A 20,240-nucleotide genomic window follows, 5' to 3' on the forward strand; every position below is an offset into this window, starting at 1 on the left:
TAAACCTGCATGTTCTGTGCATGTACCCTAAAACTTAAATATAATAATAAAAATATTTTTGTCATCTTCACAAAGATTCTGGGAACAAAATCATTATAAATGTCAAATTCTGCAGTGAGCAAATTCATAAAAAAGGTTTATTTTCTCTTAGGGTATGTCTGTATTCCTTCTCTTCCCCACTCCCACACGATCATTCACATGCAAACCTTGCAAACTTAAGCTTAAATCAGCCTGCTTGGTTGGTTATGAAACATACAGCATTGTATTCCTTATTTCTGGTCTATTAATAGCAAAAAATACTATTGTAAATGGTTGTAATTGTCCCTAACACATAGACACATACAGTATAAACTTAGTACACTATTTTTTATGTTTTAGCTTGACAATTGTATCTTATAGAGTACTTAACAACTCTCTTGTTTTCTAGTGATATCTCAGTAACAAAGATTAAAATTTGAAGCCAACATTTTTCAACTGTGAAGTACTGGATCCAATTACTCACAGCAACTAAAAGCAGAGTTTATTTTAATAGGATTTTCAGTAAAACAAGGCATATAAAAATCAGATGCATAGGCAAAGACTTTTTCATCTTTAATCATTAAGCTACCAGTACAAATTGAGCCCTGAAGTTATTTCATTCCCAAAGGAGATCAGAGATTTTAAGAATTCAGGGGGATTAAACATTCGTGTTTGAGTGAACAAGCTAAGTGATTTTGTGTTTGCTATCATTAAAATAGTATTTTCAATGGTTTATTTTGGATGCACATAATGTATTTCTTCTTGTTGAAATGATGTCTTGTAACTCTTTCTAGGAGTTGGCATTAAGATCTGGTAGAATGAACGTCGTTCACTCTCCCAAATGTTACTTCATGCATATTTAAAGTGAAATCAGTTTTTGGTTTTGTTTGTTTGTTTCAGAACATCCTTCTTCCTCAGTAGATTGTCCTCCTTGGAGAATAGACATTTCTGCGGCTCTGATTATCTTGCTTATGTTATAATTTTTGTGTTAGGGAAAAAAATATTCAAAATGGAAGGAAAAAACTTCCCATTAAACTGTGGCTTTGGAGGGTAAGTTTTAGTGTGTGACTATACAAGAATCTAACAAATCTTACAAAATTTCCAAGTATGTATGATAGATTAGATGATAGCATACAAAAGCTTTTGTATCTTTCAACATATGATTCACTTTCTGTATCTTTCATTTAATGTGTATAAATGAAACATTTCCTTGTCAGAGGCTTAATAAACCAGATGTACAAATAAGAATCATTGTCAGGTATTGCCGATTTCAGACAAGTAAATTCATTATTTTAAAAATATCTACTATGTTTTACAATATATAACATAAATAATGCCTAGTACTACTTTAGCCACTGTCTTATAAAATATAAACCCATAGATTATAAAAATAATGCTTATAAAACAAAACACATAATGAAAGTTACAACTGAGGAAGAAATCAAGAATTATGTGAAGGTTAAGCTAATTGGCAGCAACGAATTACCTAAAATGCTGAAGGAATGTGTTGTGACAGACGAGGCATAAGGCCCAACGTGTTGTAGCTAAAAATAGCTGTGTGCTGAGCCCTGTGTTAGGTGCATTTCAAATTTTTTCTCATTTATTTTTAGAGTTCAATATATGAGATAGTATATCAGTTATTGTGTTCTTTTACAAGTAGCAAAAAACACTAAGTTAAATTGGTTTAAATATTAAAGAAATTTAATATCTCACAATAATTGGAATTTTAGAGATAAGGCAGGCTTTAGGTACAGTTCTGACTGTGGCTCCTTCTTGTCATCAAAAACTCATGATATTTCCTGATCCTTTTTTTTCTGCCTAGTTAACCCTTCATCTTACTTCAGTATAGCTCAGTTTAGGGTACAAGGTGGTCACCAGTAGAAACTGAAGGCAAAAATGACACCTCTTAAAATTCCATTTAAAAGGAAAAGGAGAAAACCAAGCACATAATGGAAGGCTTTTCTTTGGTGCTATTTGGTCTGTTTATGTCATATATTCAATCATAACTGAATGACAGGGCATACACTAATGACATTAATTGACTTAGAATAACCAGGATTCATACCAGGAGATGGGGATGAGGGATACCTTTCTCTGAGTGATTTTTGAAGTGAGTAAATTCCTGAACAAAATTGAGAACAAGAAGGCGGATAAAGTTGTGGATGTAAGTTGACCAGGAGGTTGTCCAACAAAGAAAGATGCTTTTATCACTATGGCAATTTTATAATCAAGTGAACTGGGACATAAAACAGCTAACTAACTTGCCGAGAAATAGAGCACTATGAAAAGGAAAACTGGGGTATAAAATTCAGGTGAATAGTCCTATAACCTTTACTCTGGAATAACAACACTGCAGTTTTTATATAGTAGCCAATTGGGTCAAGATCTTGTCCTCAGGTGCCTCTGTATACCAAGTCTATAGCAACAAGAACCAAGCGATTTTAACTTCCAAAGACAGAAAGAGAATCACCTCCATGTGCCTAGGGTGCAAGAGTCTGCTCTGACTACCATATCTTGCCACGCTAAAAGGATTCAGTCAGTTTTATGCTCTGTGTTTTCAGGTGCAGTCATGTCAAATCCTTGCCTACAAATTGACACCTAGCTTTTTCTTTATAAGAAAATATTTCAGAAAAACAAAATGTGAGATACCCAGCATTGCCAAATTTTAAGTTTTTTTGTTTGCTTCTAATCTTTGAAAAAAATAAAATATTGTAAATTTAATAAGAACCCTGAATTATCCCAAACCAAATTTCATTTATATCCATCTTTCCCCAAATAGAACCATTTCCCTGAGTTGGAGTTTCTTTTATACTCTTTCAACTGCTATTAGAAAATACCTTAAATTGGATAATTTTATAAACAACAGAAAATTATTTCTTATCGTTCTAGAGGCTGGGAAGTCCAAAATCAAGACTCCAGCACATTTGGTGTCTGGTGAGGACTGGTTTCCTGCAGATAGTGGCTTCTATGTGCCCTCACATGGCAAAAGGGGCAAAGGAGTTGTTTACAGACCCTTTTGTAAGAGTACTAATCCCACTCATGAGGGTAGAGCTCTTATCCCTTAATAACTTCCCCAAGACCCCACCTCTTAATACTGTTACACTGGATATTAATTTTGGAGGCACATCAACATTCAGACCATAGAAGTATTTATTTCTTGTGTGCATATTGTATACCTTTTTAATACATGCATAATTTTATAAATAATATTTACATATTTACTATAGTTGTATGTATAAAACCCTGTATTTATTCTATATGTTTCTGTTTTCACTCATTATTATGCTTTTGATATTGGTCCATATTGATATATGTGGTTTTTATTCATTTATTTTACAGTAATATAGTATTTAGCTTGATGAATACTTTATACTATTTTTTAAATGTTCCTTCTGATTAGCATTGCTTCACATTCTCACAACATTGTATATTTATATACTTCTTAAATTTTGCCGAACTGAAGAATATAAAATAGTATTTCATAAGGTTTCAAATTTAATTTGTTAATTACCATTGATATTAAGAGACTTGTATTTCTTGGCCATTAGATTTCCTTTTCTTATTCTTTGACGTCTATTTTTTGCTACTAATTTACATGTATATTTGTTGGTTTTAAAAATTATTTACTCTGGTTACTAATATTTTGCAAATATATTTGCACAGTCTGTACTTATCTTTCACTTTGCAATGTTATTTATTTTATAGATTTTTTAAAGTTTAATATATGCAAATTTATCAATCTATCGATTTATATTTTTTAATGATTGTTCAGTTTCTACTATGTTCCGTATACATGTCTATTGGATAAGGCAATCCTCCATGGCCACTGAGCACTGTCATGTCTTTAATGTACAGAGAAAAAATACAAGTTCTGGATTGCTCTTTCCTCAGGTTGTCTTTGCAACACGTAACTTTAAAGGATGAGATAGTGTCTCCCTCTAGATAAAATGCAGGCTTGCTTATCACTCACTATGGAAAAGGCAAATTTTCTAAGCTCAATGTTTTTTACCATCAGTACAAAATCACTGTTTAGAGGGTATACCTGGGTCCATATGACATCACTCCATAGAACTTGGGGGTAAGAGGAATCAGATATAAAAAAAAATATGCTCATGTTCTAGACATATGCAGTGCTATAAGTAATAAGTTAGTCTCAGACCCAAGAGTCTTGTGTCTTCTGCCATGAGTTTATTTGTTATCTTGTAAGAGGCATAAAATTACAGACTATTACAGGTTTTGGTGCTTAGAAATATTATAGTACAAAGAGACAAAGAGTCCTTTCACCATGGAGCTTGAATTCTAGTAGAAAGAGACAACAAACAACAAAAAAAAGAGGAAATTTTGTAATATATAAGAAGGAGTTAAGTGCTATGGAAAATACGAAGGAGACTAAAGATTGGTAGTGCTGGGACAAGCCATTCTGACTAACCACTAGCCAAATTTCATTTAATTCTGGACACCATCTTGAAAATCAATAATAAAGAGGGAACTTAGTATGGTTTTCAACTACATTACCTAGTGTCTATTTGTATTAAATTCAGTGGTTCTTTTCTGGGAATAGAGCTTTCATAACATTTATCAATGTTAAATGTTAGAAGTTTCATTTCTATTAAATAATAAAGGATAAGTAATTTATATTATTTATTCTAGAAACCAACTAGCAAAGTAAATCCTCTCTTGCATCAAAATATCTGAGTACCCTTTAAATGCTAAACTTTTTCAAACCATCTGATTTAGACTTTTTGATCACAGAGAGACTATCACTGTTCATAGTGATTAAAGCATCTAACTCCATCACAATATTGCTTGGGTACTTATTTTAGAGCCAGTGAATAGACAGTTTTAATTAATTATAAATTGATGGGTTTAAGTAATATAAAAACATTGGGTATAGTCATATGTTACATATTTTCCTAAATTTCTGGATTTCATACTCTCTTCAATGTCTGAGAATTATGGGTCAGTATTTCGAGGGAGAATGGAGTTCCTTCAAAAGTTTTGACTAGCAACTACCTCAGGGTCTTTTTTCTAAAGTCCTCCTGATATCACATTATTGCCCATCCATGTTTCCAAACTAGCATCAGTGATTAATTGAAATTCTTTTGTGGGAACTGCAAAGCTAATACGTTAGCACTGGCCCTATCCTTCCACCAAAGCTCCATTTTAACCACTGTTGGATACGTACCTTGCTGTCACAGTGGTGTGGACTTGATGGACCATCTCTAACACTTCCTGTGGCTCCAAGATATTTTTAATTCTATTAAGTTGGTGGAATATATTTAGTACAGAGGTTGAAATATTTCTGCCAATATACTTTGTCATAATTATAATCTTTTTTCTCACAAGTATTCATCTTTTTAGAAAACCATTTCATCAGCTTATTTAAATTCTCAAAAATCAAATCATCATTATACATAGTATTTATAAATTTTTACTTTCATGGTTACTTCCCACTCTCACCCCCATAAGTCTACGAAAGACAGCCAGTAATTTGGAAATGCCCAAACAATTCTATTCAACCGAAAAAACAAATGAATAAACAACAAATAAATAAACAAACAAAAATCACATACTCCTTACTTGAAAAAATGAAGTTTGCTTTTATCTCATTGCTAGCTAATAACTCCTTAAATCTAATACAGAAATAATTCCATTAAATGCAAATTCTAACAGCCACCCAAATTCTGGCCTGCACACTAAGTAATGTCTTATTCTCAGCTAAGATTAGTATTAAGAGACCAACATTTCAATTCTGACTATAGTGTTGATCAGTTATGTGACCAGGGGCACATCACATAACTTCTTTCATTGACTATTTCCTTAGTCTTGAAGTGGATACATTAGTTAGCCTTTATGTCGTTAGTGTTGCTTTTATATGCCTATGGTGTTTGATTTTGCATATAGTGTTTTAGCATGCAAATAATATGTGCATATTGAAAGCCTCTGAAAATGAAAAGGTGGATCGAAAAACTATTGTTATCTGTCTCCACAGACCATCATCATCTATATAATCTAAGCACAGTTAGAAATGAAGAAACTTTATGAAGGGTACATAATTGAAAGTGGACTGAACAAAGCAATCTCAAGAACTTTTCTTCAAGCTATCAGAAAGTGTGTGTTTCCTTTTATTTGGGGTTACTTGTTGGAAGAAAAATGTTAAGTGTAAGTCTACAGGTGGTCATATTAGCCACAACACAGAGAGCTTGCCCAGAAAGGAAGCAACGAAGCTACCAGAAAGGAAAACAGAGCTAAGAAATGGAGAGAGAGAGGAGAGAGAAAAAGGACAATATTACAGATCTTTGAAGACATACTTTTGAGTATTTTTTTCAGACCAAATTCTTCTTTTGAACATACCAGTTACATTAATAGATCAATAAATTCACTTTATTTAATTAACTTATTTATTTTTGAGATGGAGTCTCGCTCTGTGCCCAGGCTGGAGTGCAGGTGCAATCTTGGCTCACTGTAAACTTTGCCTCTCACGTTCAAGTGATTCTGGCATCTCAGCCTCCCTAGTAGCTGAGACTACCTGTGTGCACCACCACACTTGGCTATTTTTTGTATTTTTGGTAGGGACAGGGTTTCAACATGCTGGCCAGGCTGGTCTTGAACTCCTGACCTCAGGTGATCTCACCATGGCCTCCTAAAGGGCTGGGATTACATGTATGAACCACCGTGCCCAGCTTAGTTGCTGCTATCAAAATAGAGTTGATATTTTTTGTAAATTTTCCTTCTCAGAAGTTGAGTTTAAAAATCAACTTTGTTTATAAAATATTTTAAAGAAAAAATATCCTCATTCCTGAAGGGAGACATCAAAGTCTCCTGCAGTTACAATGAGTTTAGTCAGGTATTCTCATATAGAATTAGAAGTTGCCTCCCACTATCTCATTCCATAAAAGGGACTCAAAATTATAATATACCCTTGAGAATTTATTCTGCATATCAATAACTGAAAGAGAATTCTAGTAAAAGTTTATGATATTTTTGAGAAGTATCTCCTCTAGCACTATAGAAATAAGTAATGTGCAAATTGGAGTAAACACATTGGCAATTACTAGAGACCGAGATTTCTCTATGGAGAATGTACTGTATATAGAAAGCCCAAGAGACCTTTTCTTTAAGATGAATTGTGTACTTGATGTGTTTAATTGCTTCTATGACTGTGTTGTGTCTATTAAGAATCAGATAAGTTTCCAGGTCAGCTCTTTGGGCATTTACCAGAAAGCAAAAGTAATAGGTGTAACATATATTGTGATGTTTGAGAAAGCTTAGGGAAGCTGTGCTCTTCGAGTATTCATAGATCAAGAGGTACGGCTATAGCCTGCTTAGAACATATGGGAACTGGACCTACTCTGTGTTGACTTTTGTCCTAATTTGATAGTGATGTTTTCATGGCACTTTTTCATGGAATCTGAGTCTATCTTTGGAAGGGAGGAGGAGCAAGGGAAGCACAGCAGGGAAGAAATATGGCCACGTCATTGGTTAAGACATGAGTAGATAACGTGAATGTGGATGACCAGAAGAGTTCAAAGCTTGCCAACTCATTTTATGGGAGGGCTTTGAGAAACTGGCTAGAGATATTTTCTTATTTTATTTTTTATATTCATTTATTTATATTAATTTTTTTTTGAGTAGGAGTTTTGCTCTGTCACCCAGACTTGAGTGCAATGGTGCAATCTTGGCTCACTGCAACCTCTGCCTACCAGGCTCAAACAATTTCACTGCCTTGGCCTCCTGAGTAGTTGGGATTACAGGCATCTGCCACCATGCCCAGCTAATTTTTGTATTTTTTGTAGAGACACGGTTTCACCATGTTGGCCAGGATGGTCTTGAACTCTGGACCTTGTGATCCATCCACCTCAACCTCCCTAAGTGCTGCAAATACAGGCGTGAGCCACATTGCCCAGCCTATATTCTTATAGTTCCTTAAATAGCAACACGCTGAGGAGTGTAGATGTCACTCTTACATGTCTTTTAACACATATTTATTTTTTAAATATAAAGAATTTTTAAAAAATTTTGCATGTTATGTTTTACAGGGAACATATTAATATCTACATGTCTTTGTTTTAATTAATGTCTGGTAGAATTTATGTCTGTGACTGTGTTCCATATTTAATAGCTAAGAAAACAGAAACTTGAAAAACTCTGAAATTCAGTAAATTTCACACAGCTAATAAGCATAAGACAAGCACAAGAGAATATACACTCAAAAATACTCACTTTGCAAAGTTATCAAACCATAGATCAACTGTTAATCTGTCCTTAGAAAAGCAAGAGGAAAACATTCTTCAGCAAGTTGAAGACTTAGTGATCTCATTCTATAATTTATTATATATATATATATTTTTTGCATTATATAAGTGTAGTGAGAGTTAGAATTAATCAAGGTCTAGGTGCCATTATCCTAAAATAGCAAGACTTACGAATGGAAAAGTAAGAAAATGCCACATTTTATGCATAGAAATTATCATAGACCCAAAGCTAATATGAAGTAAAATGGAGTTAATATGAAAACATAAGTGTTATTTTATTGTGAAAACTGGTCTAGAGCAAACTTCTGCACCTGAATCTAAAAGATCCTAATTCCTATGAATTATATGTGTAGAAAGCCAAACGTAGGCAATAAGAACCATATTACACTGCACAATTCATACTCCTCTCACTTTGCCCTAATGTGTAACAATATGTCTTTGCACACAATACCTGAAAAATAAAACTATTCATGCAAAGAGACAGATTAATTCAATCAAAAATCAGTTAGAATTGTTACTTGATGTCAAAATGAATGAAAATAGCAATTTTACAGTGTTCTCTATGAAAGATCCAATAACAGTCAGTAGACGATATACAAAAGCATATTTTAAACATAAGATGTAATCTCTAACATTTAGAATTGTCCAACAATGTAAAAAATTGCTTTCCCATCTCTGGAGCTGAGACATTTAGAAATGGAATTTGTACAGAAAATAGATAATGCAATAAATTTCTCCAAGATCCTTAACAACTTAAGATTATTTGTGCATGAATGTTTTTCTTTTCAGAAAGAGGGCAACAAGTAGCACAAACTTTGTGTAATTTGGTATCCAGTTTCAGGAACAACTAAAACCACTCATCTTTGCCATATTCGAGTTCCAGCAAATGGTAATTGCCAAAAAAAAAAAGAGAGAGAGAGAGAGAGAGATTTTAACTGGAACTAAATATCCTAGTTGGCTAAAAGAGCTTCTAGTCATCTAATGAATGAAACTTTAAAAATGAAAGTTTTATCATATTATTTACAAGTATATATACATATATATCATAAATACACATATATATCATATATGTGTGTATATATATAATGTTATATATATATACACACATATATGATATTATTTAGAAGTAGAGACTGCATTCAATAAAAGTATATATACATGTACATATATATGTGTGTGTGTATATATATATATATATATATATATATATATATATATATATATTAGGTTTGGAGGTACATGTGAAGGTTTCTGATACAGGTAAACACATGTCACAGGAGTTTGTTGTACACACCATTTCATCACCCGGGTATTAAGCCCAGTATCTAATAGTTATCTTTTCTACTCCTCTCCCTTCTCCTCCCCTTCTCCCTCCTCCCCTTCTCCATCTTCAAGCATCCTTCTTCGTGTTCATAAATTCTTACGACTTAGCTCCCATTTACAATTGAGAACATGTGAAATTTGGTTTTCTTTTTTTTTCTTTTCTTTTTCTTTTTTTTTTTTTTTTTTTTTTTGAGACGGAGTTTCGCTCTTGTTACCCAGGCTGGAGTGCAATGGCGTGATCTCGGCTCACCGCAACCTCCGCCTCCTGGGTTCAGGAAATTCTCCTGCCTCAGCCTCCTGAGTAGCTGGGATTACAGGCATGTGCCACCATGCCCAGCTAATATTTATTTTTGTATTTTTAGTAGAGACGGGGTTTCACTATGTTGACCAGGATGGTCTCGATCTCTTGACCTCGTGATCCACCCGCCTCGGCCTCCCAAAGTGCTCGGATTACAGGCTTGAGCCACCGCGCCCGGCCGGTTTTCTTTTCCTGTGTTAGTTCACTAAGAATGATGGCCTCCAGCTCTGTTTCCTGTAAAGGATATGATCTCCTTCTTTTTTTATGACTGCATAGTGTTCCATGGTATACATGTACCACATTTTCTTTATTTAATCCAACATTGATGGGCACCTAGACTGATTTCGTATCTTTGCTTTTGTCAATAGTGCTGCAATTAACATATGCATTCATGTGTCTTTATGGTAGAAAAATTCATATTTCTTTGGATATATAGCCAGTAATGGAACTGCTGGGTTGAATTGTAGTTCTGTTTTTCAGCTCTTTGAGGAATCACCACACTGCTTTCCACAACGGTTGAACAAATTTACACTCCTAATGACCATGTATAAGCATTCCCTTTTCTATGCAACCTTGCCAGATCCTGTTATTTTTTGCCTTTTTAGTAATAGCCATTCAGTCTGGTGTGAGATGGTATCTCATTGCGGGTTTTATTTGCATTCTCGAATGATCAGGAATATTGATCTTTCTTTCATGTGCTTCTTGGCTGTGTATGTCTTCTTTTGAAAAGTGTATGAACTATTGAAATGTTCTTTGCCCACTTTTTAATGGGGTTGTTTGTTTTTATCTTGGAAATTTGTTTAAGTCCCTTACAGATGCTAGTTCTCCAGCTGACAGACAGTTGAATTTACCCTGGGACAGCACCTCCAGAAAGAAGGGCAGGCCATCATCTTTGCTGTTTAGAAGACTTAGCCATTTTATCCTTTGGCCATTGAAGAGTCTGAGCCCACGGGGTTGTTGGGGTGAGGAGTTGGTTGGGTGGAAAGGATTCCTCAGCACAGCCGTTCTGCCAAAAGGTAGCCATACTGATTCTTTAAGCAGGTTCCATTTCTCTGCAATGGGCAGGACCTTCCAACTGGAGCCCTCAGCCACCCCCACTGGTGTTCTCCAGCCAACAGAGATTTTTAACCTCCCTGGGACAGAGCTCTTAGAGGGATGGGTGGGCCAGCATATCTGCTATTTGAGCAACTAAGGCATTCCACCCTTTGGCCCTTGGAGAGTCTAAGGTGACCAGAGACTGAAGTGTACTCCCACCACAGAACAGTTGCTGTACCAAACCCTGGCCAGACTGCTTTCCTAAGCAGGTCCCTCACCCTGCTCTTCCTCACTGGGTGGGACCTCTCAACTAAGGTCTCCAGCTACGTCCTACAGACGCCTTTCAGCCAGCAACAGGACCATACATCCCTGGAACAAAGCTTCCATAGGGAGGGACAGGCTACCACTTTGCTGTTTCACAGTCTCCACTGGTGACACCCCCAGGTTCTGGAAAATCCAAGGTGACTAGGGACTGGGGGACTAGGGTAGGCTCCAAGCTTACCACAGTAGATCTACAGAAAAAGTGGTCAGACTCTTACGTGGGTGCCCATTCCCATATCTTCTCCCAGGGCAGTTCCTCGAGGCCTTGGAGCCCAGGTACCCCCTCTAGGGCTACCAAGCCAGCAGTAACTTGGCAACTCCCTGGACAGAGCCTTCAGGGACAACTGAAAGCCTCTTTGTCACTGCCTCTTCAGTGAAACTGCCCTTGCCACCCTCAGACTAATGAAGGAGCAAAGACCCCAAAGGCCTTATGCATACTTCCAACAAGCTGCAGTGGACTCTAGGAGAGGAGGCCAGTCCCACCCAAATCACCCACTAGTAACCAGACAGGGAAACCCTGGCTTGTGCTCACAGCAGACCCTCCATCCTGTGCTGATTACACTGAGTGATTGCTGACCTGGCTCTCTCTGGGGTGGAGCCTCCAGGAGGCAAGCCAAGGACCTTTGGCCACAGCCACTGCTAAGATCCCTTCCTCTGCTGCTTCCAATTTGGAGAAGGAACACAACCTCTGAGATCACCCAGAGCTGCACTGGGCATCCGAGTAGTGCCAAGCCACAATCTACAGCCAGCACTCAAGGTGGAGAGGGACGCACACTTTAAGAGCATCGAGAGAGAACACAGATGCAACTGTGGGGATTCACAGAGGAGCCACACAACCAAGCCAGAGTCTACCAATTGACCAATAAGCATAAATACCACCTGTTGGATCTGACTCCAAAGCTTCAAACCAAAAAATTCCTCACTAACATACCCGCCTCTGAAAAGTATATCAATACAGCTCTTTTATTAAGAAAATTGAGCTTTCAAATGTTCTCAAAATATGTTTTTGTTTCCCTTTGACTAAGTGATATTGTTAGAAACAATGGCCAGCAAATTCACTTTAATAGTTTCCATGAAGTCACCATTAGGGAAAGTTCAAACTAATTATAGAAGTTTCTTTGAATAAAGTTTAAATTCTGAATAGTGTTATTCATCATGAGTTATGTACATGTTTATTCTTTAGCAAGTTTTATACATAATTTAATATTTAAACCACTTGCCATCTTTGGGAATTTAGCTGACATTTCATTCAGCAACAACTAGAGCCTTTGTTTCTAATTACATTTTTCAAAATTCTTGCTTGTTCTGTTTTTCACTTTCAAAATTATTTCTGAAATTTAATTGACATCTTAATGAATACATATTTTATATTCTTTGAAAATAAGCCAATTATAGAAGCTTTCCTTAAAAGGCTGAACCAAAAAAATGATTATATTTTTAAAAATTTGAGAGAATAATAGTAATTTTCTCATAAAATAATACTGTTTAGAAATAGAATTGAGTCATTTGACTTGCTGTTTAAGAAAGAAAACCTTTATAAGGTTTTCTTAACCTTATAAGTTATTAAATGTTGCTTTATGAAAATCAAAAATATTGGTAAAAAAATCGAAAGTGCTATAGGAATATATGTTTGAAACATCCAAAATCTTAAATGATTATGTGGTTTATAGGAAATATATAAGATTGGAACTAAGAGTTTTAAAAGGTACATGCAATTTATAATTACAATTCTAGTTTCCGCATTCGTCTGAAGAGAAAGACATTTGAAAGTTGGTTTTATCAGTCAATGGTTCATATTTGTCTTGTATGCTTGATGGAAATACAGTGCAAAATAATTATAATTCTTGTAACAGGTATATTTCAGAAACAAATTTTATTAATAGCCAATGTAACTAGTAGTTATACTAGAACATATTTGCTGTTCAGATGGATTCTTATAACCTATTAGCATTTCTTACAATAATAGCAGCAGGCCTCCATAATAACTACAATGGCCACTTCTGTTACACACACATACCACAGAGAGAAAGATCATAAGGCAGTTTAAGTGCTTCCACAGATGATTATAGTGCCTCCTATACCCTGAAAACTTGAAGTCTTTCTTTCAGAAATAGTACAAATGGAAACTGATTGAATTTGTTGGTTCCATAACAAACGGTCCAAGAGTGAGTTATTAGTAGGCAAATTATAGTTGCTTTCATGTGTAGAGAACTTTACAGTTTTATATTATTTTCTTTCTAAAAATAGTACAGTCATGAACTTGGATATCAATATATTTACAGGGTTTTTTCATACCTAATCAATCTGCATGTTTAAATCCCATTCATTTGTTTTCTTTCATGCATTTGGGTAATAAATATTTACTGGCTTCGGTGCTATATTCTGGAAATACAAAATAAATGAGGAAATTATTTATTTCTCTTGAGGGACTTGTAATCTAGTACAGATAACAATAAGTAAATAAGTGATATAAGAGACATAAGGAAAAGCAGAAAATTTTACATGGAACTCACAAAACAGTCTTCGTTTGTAACTTGAGGGTGAACAGGGGCTTCAAAGGATATATATTTAAGGTATGTCTTGAAGAATGAATAATTGTTGCCAATTGAAGTCATTGTTGGATTAAAGCAGTGATTCAATTGACACTTTAGAAGAGATTGAGCAATGTTTAGGGATATTTTTGATTGTCACATGTGAGTAAGTAGGGATGCTACTGGTATCTGTTCTGTAGAGCCCAGGGATGCTGCTGAACACCCCACAAAGCTCAAGAGAGCCCTTCCCCCCACCTACCAGAAAAAAAAAATAAATTATCTGGCCCAAATTTTCCATAGTGTCAGGATGAGATACATCGAAACAGAGTCATTATAGGCAAAAGTGATACAAAGAGGAAAGCATTCTCTAGGCTTATAAAAATACTAATTTCTTGATGTGCATAGAGGGACTGGGGATAGGAGCAGCAAGAGCGGCCATAGGACCATAGAAAGGAAAAGTTTGTATTGTTTGGCAGTGTAAATATGAATAAAGATGCATCTTTGTTTTTTCTAAAGTACAGTATAGTAGTGAAAAAATAAAATAAGAATGAGTTTTTAGTTCTACTTTAAAATATTAACAAATACACAGTGAGTTCAGTGAAATACTCCTTTGATCTTAAAATGTAAAGAAGCTACATAAGAAGTAAAATGTAATTTATTTTTGGGAAAACATAAATTAATAAAGTGTATGTGTGTGTATGTGCATTCTTATGCAAATTTTATTTTTATCAGAAATATATGTGTGTTCTCACATCACATGATAACATCTTCTCTCACTTTATAATATGCAAGCTTAAGAAGTTTGATCAGATGAATTTATATCTGATTAATGATTACCAAAATAATTAGGTGATAATTGTGGAAGACAGATAATATTTTAGCCTGCAAATGAAAATAAAGTGGATTCCATAGATGGCATATGTGCTTAAAATACTGCATCTGTCTACAGTGCTGCTATTTCTTGAAGTAGTGTCTTGCACAGTGTCTAGCAAATACTGATTGAATGGTTGTTAGTGTGAATATATAAATGAGTAAATAAAAGGAGGAAAAGGAAAAGAAAGTAAAGGAATTGAGACAAAGGAAGGACGGAAGGAAAGAAGGAAAGAAGGAGGAAAGGGAGGGAGGGAGAGTGTGAGGGAGAAAAGAAAGAAGAATGAGGGGAGGAGTTACACCTGTTAAAAGCTCAGAATTAAGTTCTATTAGGACAAGGATTTTTTTTTTTTTTTTTTTTTGAGTGCTTTGGCTATTGCTGAATTCCCAGTAAATAGAAGTATGCTTGACACATATTACTGCTCAATAAGTATTTGTTAACTGAATACCCTACTGTAACCCAACATTCTACTGTTCAGTATGCATACAAAAGCTTTGTTGGAGTTAGGAAGGGCTGGCATAATCAGTAATTATGTCATCAGTGATATAATTGTGGAATATAGATAATAATTTAGCCTACAAAATGAAAATAAAGTAGATTCCATATGTGGCAACCATACTTAAAATGCTGTATCTGTCTAAGTGCTGCTATTTGGGCAGCAGAAATATTATTTGTATACATTATTTAGGAATGACCCCCCAAAATGAAATTAAGCAACAATTCTGCAATGCTTCAATCTTTAGTAATAGATTACCTTAGCTAAACCATGGACTTTGAATATTCAGAATTCAAAATCATGTGTGTCTGTGTATAAGAATGGGGATGGGGGAGGAGAGAATAAGAGAGGCAAAGCATAGTCTGATAACAAAGAGAGAAGAGTAAGATATGATTTAAGAAGCAATAGAAAATATAAACTTTTTTTTCTGCTACCAAGTATACCTGAAATCAATATTGTTTAAGAAATGGGGACATTTATGGTGCCATGTTTTATTTATTTGCTTCTTGCATAAAGCTATAAACAACAATGTGCTTTGCATACCAGGCATTTAACACGCTTGCACAGTGTCCAAGTAGACCATCTGAGGCTTTTTCTTTTTTAACAGATCTGGTCTCACTATGTTGCCCAGGCTGGTCTCAGACTCCTGGCTTTAAGAGAGCCCTGCGTATTGAACCCTTGAAGCGTTGAGATTACAGGCATGAGCGACTGCATCCAGCCAAGCATCTAATTCTTAAACTTTATGCAGCTCTTGGCAGTATAGCCTACTGAAAGAACCACTAGAGGTTAAACATCTTTCATCATACCATCTAAGCCGCAACTCCGTGACCTTTGATCCTTTCTCCCTCAGTGTCCTTATTTGTAGAATGGGGATGATAATTCAACCTCTACTAACCTAAAGACTAAAAGGAAAAAACAGATTCAAAAATAATTTCAAAAATAGATTTTTAAATTTTTGAATGCTTATATCAAAGCTTAAGAGAATATGGTTATATATGATAAATCAAAATAAGCATATTTTGTATTCTTTATAAATTGTTCTTACTGAATTTAGGGGAGAAAAGTTTATTAATTTGAAAATTCTCTATAAAATTTTCTGCTTATTCATGTGTAGAAATTTAAATGATTTTTCAAAAGGCAAGCTTTTGTCTTTGGCTATTGTTATCTTTTCAAGATGAATTTGTTGTTCAAGGAAGAATTCTGTAAGTTAGAAATTCATTTAGTAAAAAAGGAATATGAGGTGTTAATGTAACGTTTTTTCCAAAACTCTTTATGTTATCCTAGTAGCATTTGTTGTTTCCTCATGGTTTGCTACATCTGCATTATTCCAAAAGTAAATTTTTAGCATAAGATCTAACTTAAAATTTCTGTGCTACCTAAAATTACTGGTTTGGGATAATAGTTGTAGATTAGTGCTTTTTTACATTTTTTTATTTCTCCAGCTTGAATTTGCTAATGTAAGAACAGCAATTCCTTTTAATATATTCCTTTCTTTTAGGTGTCACTACAATATCTATTGTGAATAAACATTTAGGAGTAATTTTGCCTTTTGAATATCATAAACATTAACAAATCCTATTTGATTCACTTACAAATTATAAGAGAAGAGCCATGAAATTTTCCTAACCTTTTCTGTAGCTCAATAAATCACAAACAGACAAGAAAGTTAAGTACTACTTCAGTGGAATATCAGCAGACAGATGTAGCACACATTCCCTCGAAATAATTCAGAACCTGTTTCAATTTATCAAATGCCTACTTTATCTGTCAAAACAGTGTCCTTTCTCAAATAAAGGGCATTGTTTCTGTAGCGAGAAAAAGGTTCTGATGTATTGTTATCTGCAAATGGATGGTGGAATAATGGAACAACAGGCAGTGTTTCAAACTAAGAGATCAAGGGCCAGAATGCATTACAAATCTTGTTAAAATAAATGAGGGTAAGAACCTAATTCCAATAACGACATTTATAGTCTTAAACAATCTCTCACTCTTCTTAAAAGAGATATTTAAAATTAACCCAATCCTCCCACAAACACCAAAAGCTTTTGCTGCTTCTCTCAAAGTTCAATATGCAAAGAAATAGATTTGTAGAACTTGCACGCAAACTAGATATCAGTATCTTTCAATGTGCTTACATTGTAGAATTTTACTGATGCTGCTAATCTTTCTATCTGTTCCATTTGTCTATGCACCTGGGATTCAAGGAGGAAAATAGTTCTTCATATAATATCCAAATCTAAAACATTTTATTATGAAAATGCTTAACTAAATAACTATGATTTTTTAAAGTTAATATTAAAAAAGTAATGTAGCTCATTGTAAGTGACTTTTTTGTTAGATCATTTAATACTTGAATACATAGTATCCATAATAAACCTTTTAATTCTAAGTTATGATTAACTATCTTCTTCTTTAACAGTATGGAAAAAAAACTGAATATAATCACACCAAGTAATAAATATGTGTTTAACCTGTATACAATAAGTTAGCTGTTATTTCTAGCCATTGTCATGCTCAAACATTTGTTTTAACCAAAACGTATCAGGTATTTATGATGATTCCTGCAGCCCAGTTGATCTAGATTTGAAATATGACATTGTAGCCTAACGTATCTGTATTCTCTATGATTGCAGGTTGTTCTTCTTTTCTTTATTCTAGCTATTTGTTTAGTTTATTTTTTAAAATGTAACCATGACCTCTATCAGTTTCTAGAATATATTCTTAAAACAAATCTATGGCAATCTTGTCTTGAAAATAAAGTCTACATTAAGAAATAATCTTTGGAAGTGATAACTACAAAATACATTAATTTATGATAATCTAATATAATTGATCATAAATGTTATATTATGTGAATAATATAACATAATGTTACATATTTTATTAATATATAACACTGCTGTTACATATAGTCACATAATACTATAGTTGAATTATCTTTAAAATTAATTACTATTAGTGAGTTATGAAAGATGTATTAACCACATAAGTTATCTAAGAATAATTCCTAGAAATGAAAAGCATTTTGCTTCACCTGTCATGTAGATTGTGAAGGTTTACTGCCTGAAACTATGACTAAACATAGTTTTATATCCTGAAACTTAGTTTTCCCACTTATACTAATAATACTTGAATTAAACAAGAGACATATTCAACAAATTGTAAGTTAAGAAGTCAGAAAAAGACAGGCATTGAGTTAGAATTATGACTTCTCTAACAAAAGTATTCCGATATTCACCAAAGTCCTGGCCAAAGGGAGATTTCTATGAACACATTTTCTCCTCATATATATATATGTATTTTTTTTTTCAAATACATTCTGTTAAATAGAGACATGCTCTGGAACACCTTGGTCAAGTTTCCCCATATAGATAGATCATAAAAGGGAAATACTAATTGATATTCCTTTGAAATATTCATATCAAAATTACCATCTCAGCCTATAGAACTTGTTCCAAAGTGTTTGAATAAATAACATAAATAGGACACACCAATCCAAATATCCCCTAATTTCCTGTTATGCACTGTGTACTGTGATGTGCATTAGAAATATGATTACTTAAGACATTATCCTACCTACCTTCAGGGAGTTCTCAAATCCAGGGAGGTCTTAAATTCATACTAAAGAGACTGCTTGAATCTTTCAATTATTTTTTTCCCATTCTCCATACTATCTCATGTACTCTAAGTCATAAATGTAGGTCATTGAAATAAAAATACAAAGTTTTTATTATTCACTTTAATTTTACAACAAACATAAATACAAATACATGAACATTATATACATTCATAAGCCCATTTATGTCCATATTTTCAGGGTACGTACATGCTCATAAATCTAATCATCTATTTTTCCATCCACCTATCCATCTATTTATCCATCCAATGACAATAACTAAGACTTTTAAAGCTTGAGTCAAATGGATTTGAACTCAAATTCTGCTTCATGCCATTTATAAGCTACTTGACTTTAAACATGTCAGGAAACCTCTCTGTTCCTTAGTTTTCTCCTCAGTAAAATGAAAATAATATCCATTGCAGTGGTTTGTTTTGAGAGTTACATAAAAAAATACATGTAACACAGGTAGTTGATTTGTAACTAACAAATGCTCAATCACTGTCATCAATCTTTTTTTATTTATCATACCTTTAGGCAATGTGGTGCAGTGTTTCTGAGCATAGATTTTGGAAAAAGATTACCTCATTACTTGGATTCATATTTCACCTATGCCATTTAATATCTATATGACTTTGAGAAAGTTCCTTTAACTTTTGCTGACTCAGTTTTCTCATCCGTAAAATGGGGGAAATGAAACGTATTCCATAGAGTGATTGATATTCTTTATGCTTGAATTTGTGTATTTAAATGTATAAAACCACCCTCATTTTTAGCTCTCTGCTGGTACTTCTTTCTTTTCTGAATATATGAATAATTTTTATTATCCATCGGACATTCTTTTCCTTGTAATTGAATGGCCTAGGACAGAAGTGGTGATCATGGGAACTGTTGTTTTATATCACCATTCTGTGACATGAGGCACTGAGGAGTAAGAGCAACAGTTCTCACTTTCTTCTTTAGTAAACCTAATTTGGGGATGAGAAACTCTTTGTAGAAATCTTTAAAATGTATTACTCTATTGCAATATGTAAAATTTGTAATCTGAGAAATCTGAGTATACAGATTCTTGCATGATACACTTCAGCTAATTGTATCTGTTTCCAATTGTATGGTGAGTGATGCAAAATGCTGTATTTAAATGGGGAAATTTGACCAAGGTGTCCCAGAGCTTGTCTCTATTTAACAGAATGTATTTGGGAAAAAAAAAAAAAAAAAAAAAAAAAAAAAAGCACACTGGGATTTCTTATCCACTCTCATAAATGTTGAAGACTGAGATCTTTTTTTGACTTTACCTAGGACCTGTCTGTTCTTTAGATGCTATCTAAAGCAGAACTGCATGTGAGAAGAGAGAACAGCTGATAAGACATGAATGGTGAGTACAACTTCATCATCATGAAGTTTCTGTTTTGAAGATTTCTCACAGTGCACTGTGATATCTGTTTTGAGCCTTGCCTCTCAAAACTAAAGATGATC

The sequence above is a fragment of the Saimiri boliviensis genome, chromosome 16 (assembly GCF_048565385.1).
Source record: "Saimiri boliviensis isolate mSaiBol1 chromosome 16, mSaiBol1.pri, whole genome shotgun sequence".
Lineage (NCBI taxonomy): Eukaryota > Metazoa > Chordata > Mammalia > Primates > Cebidae > Saimiri > Saimiri boliviensis.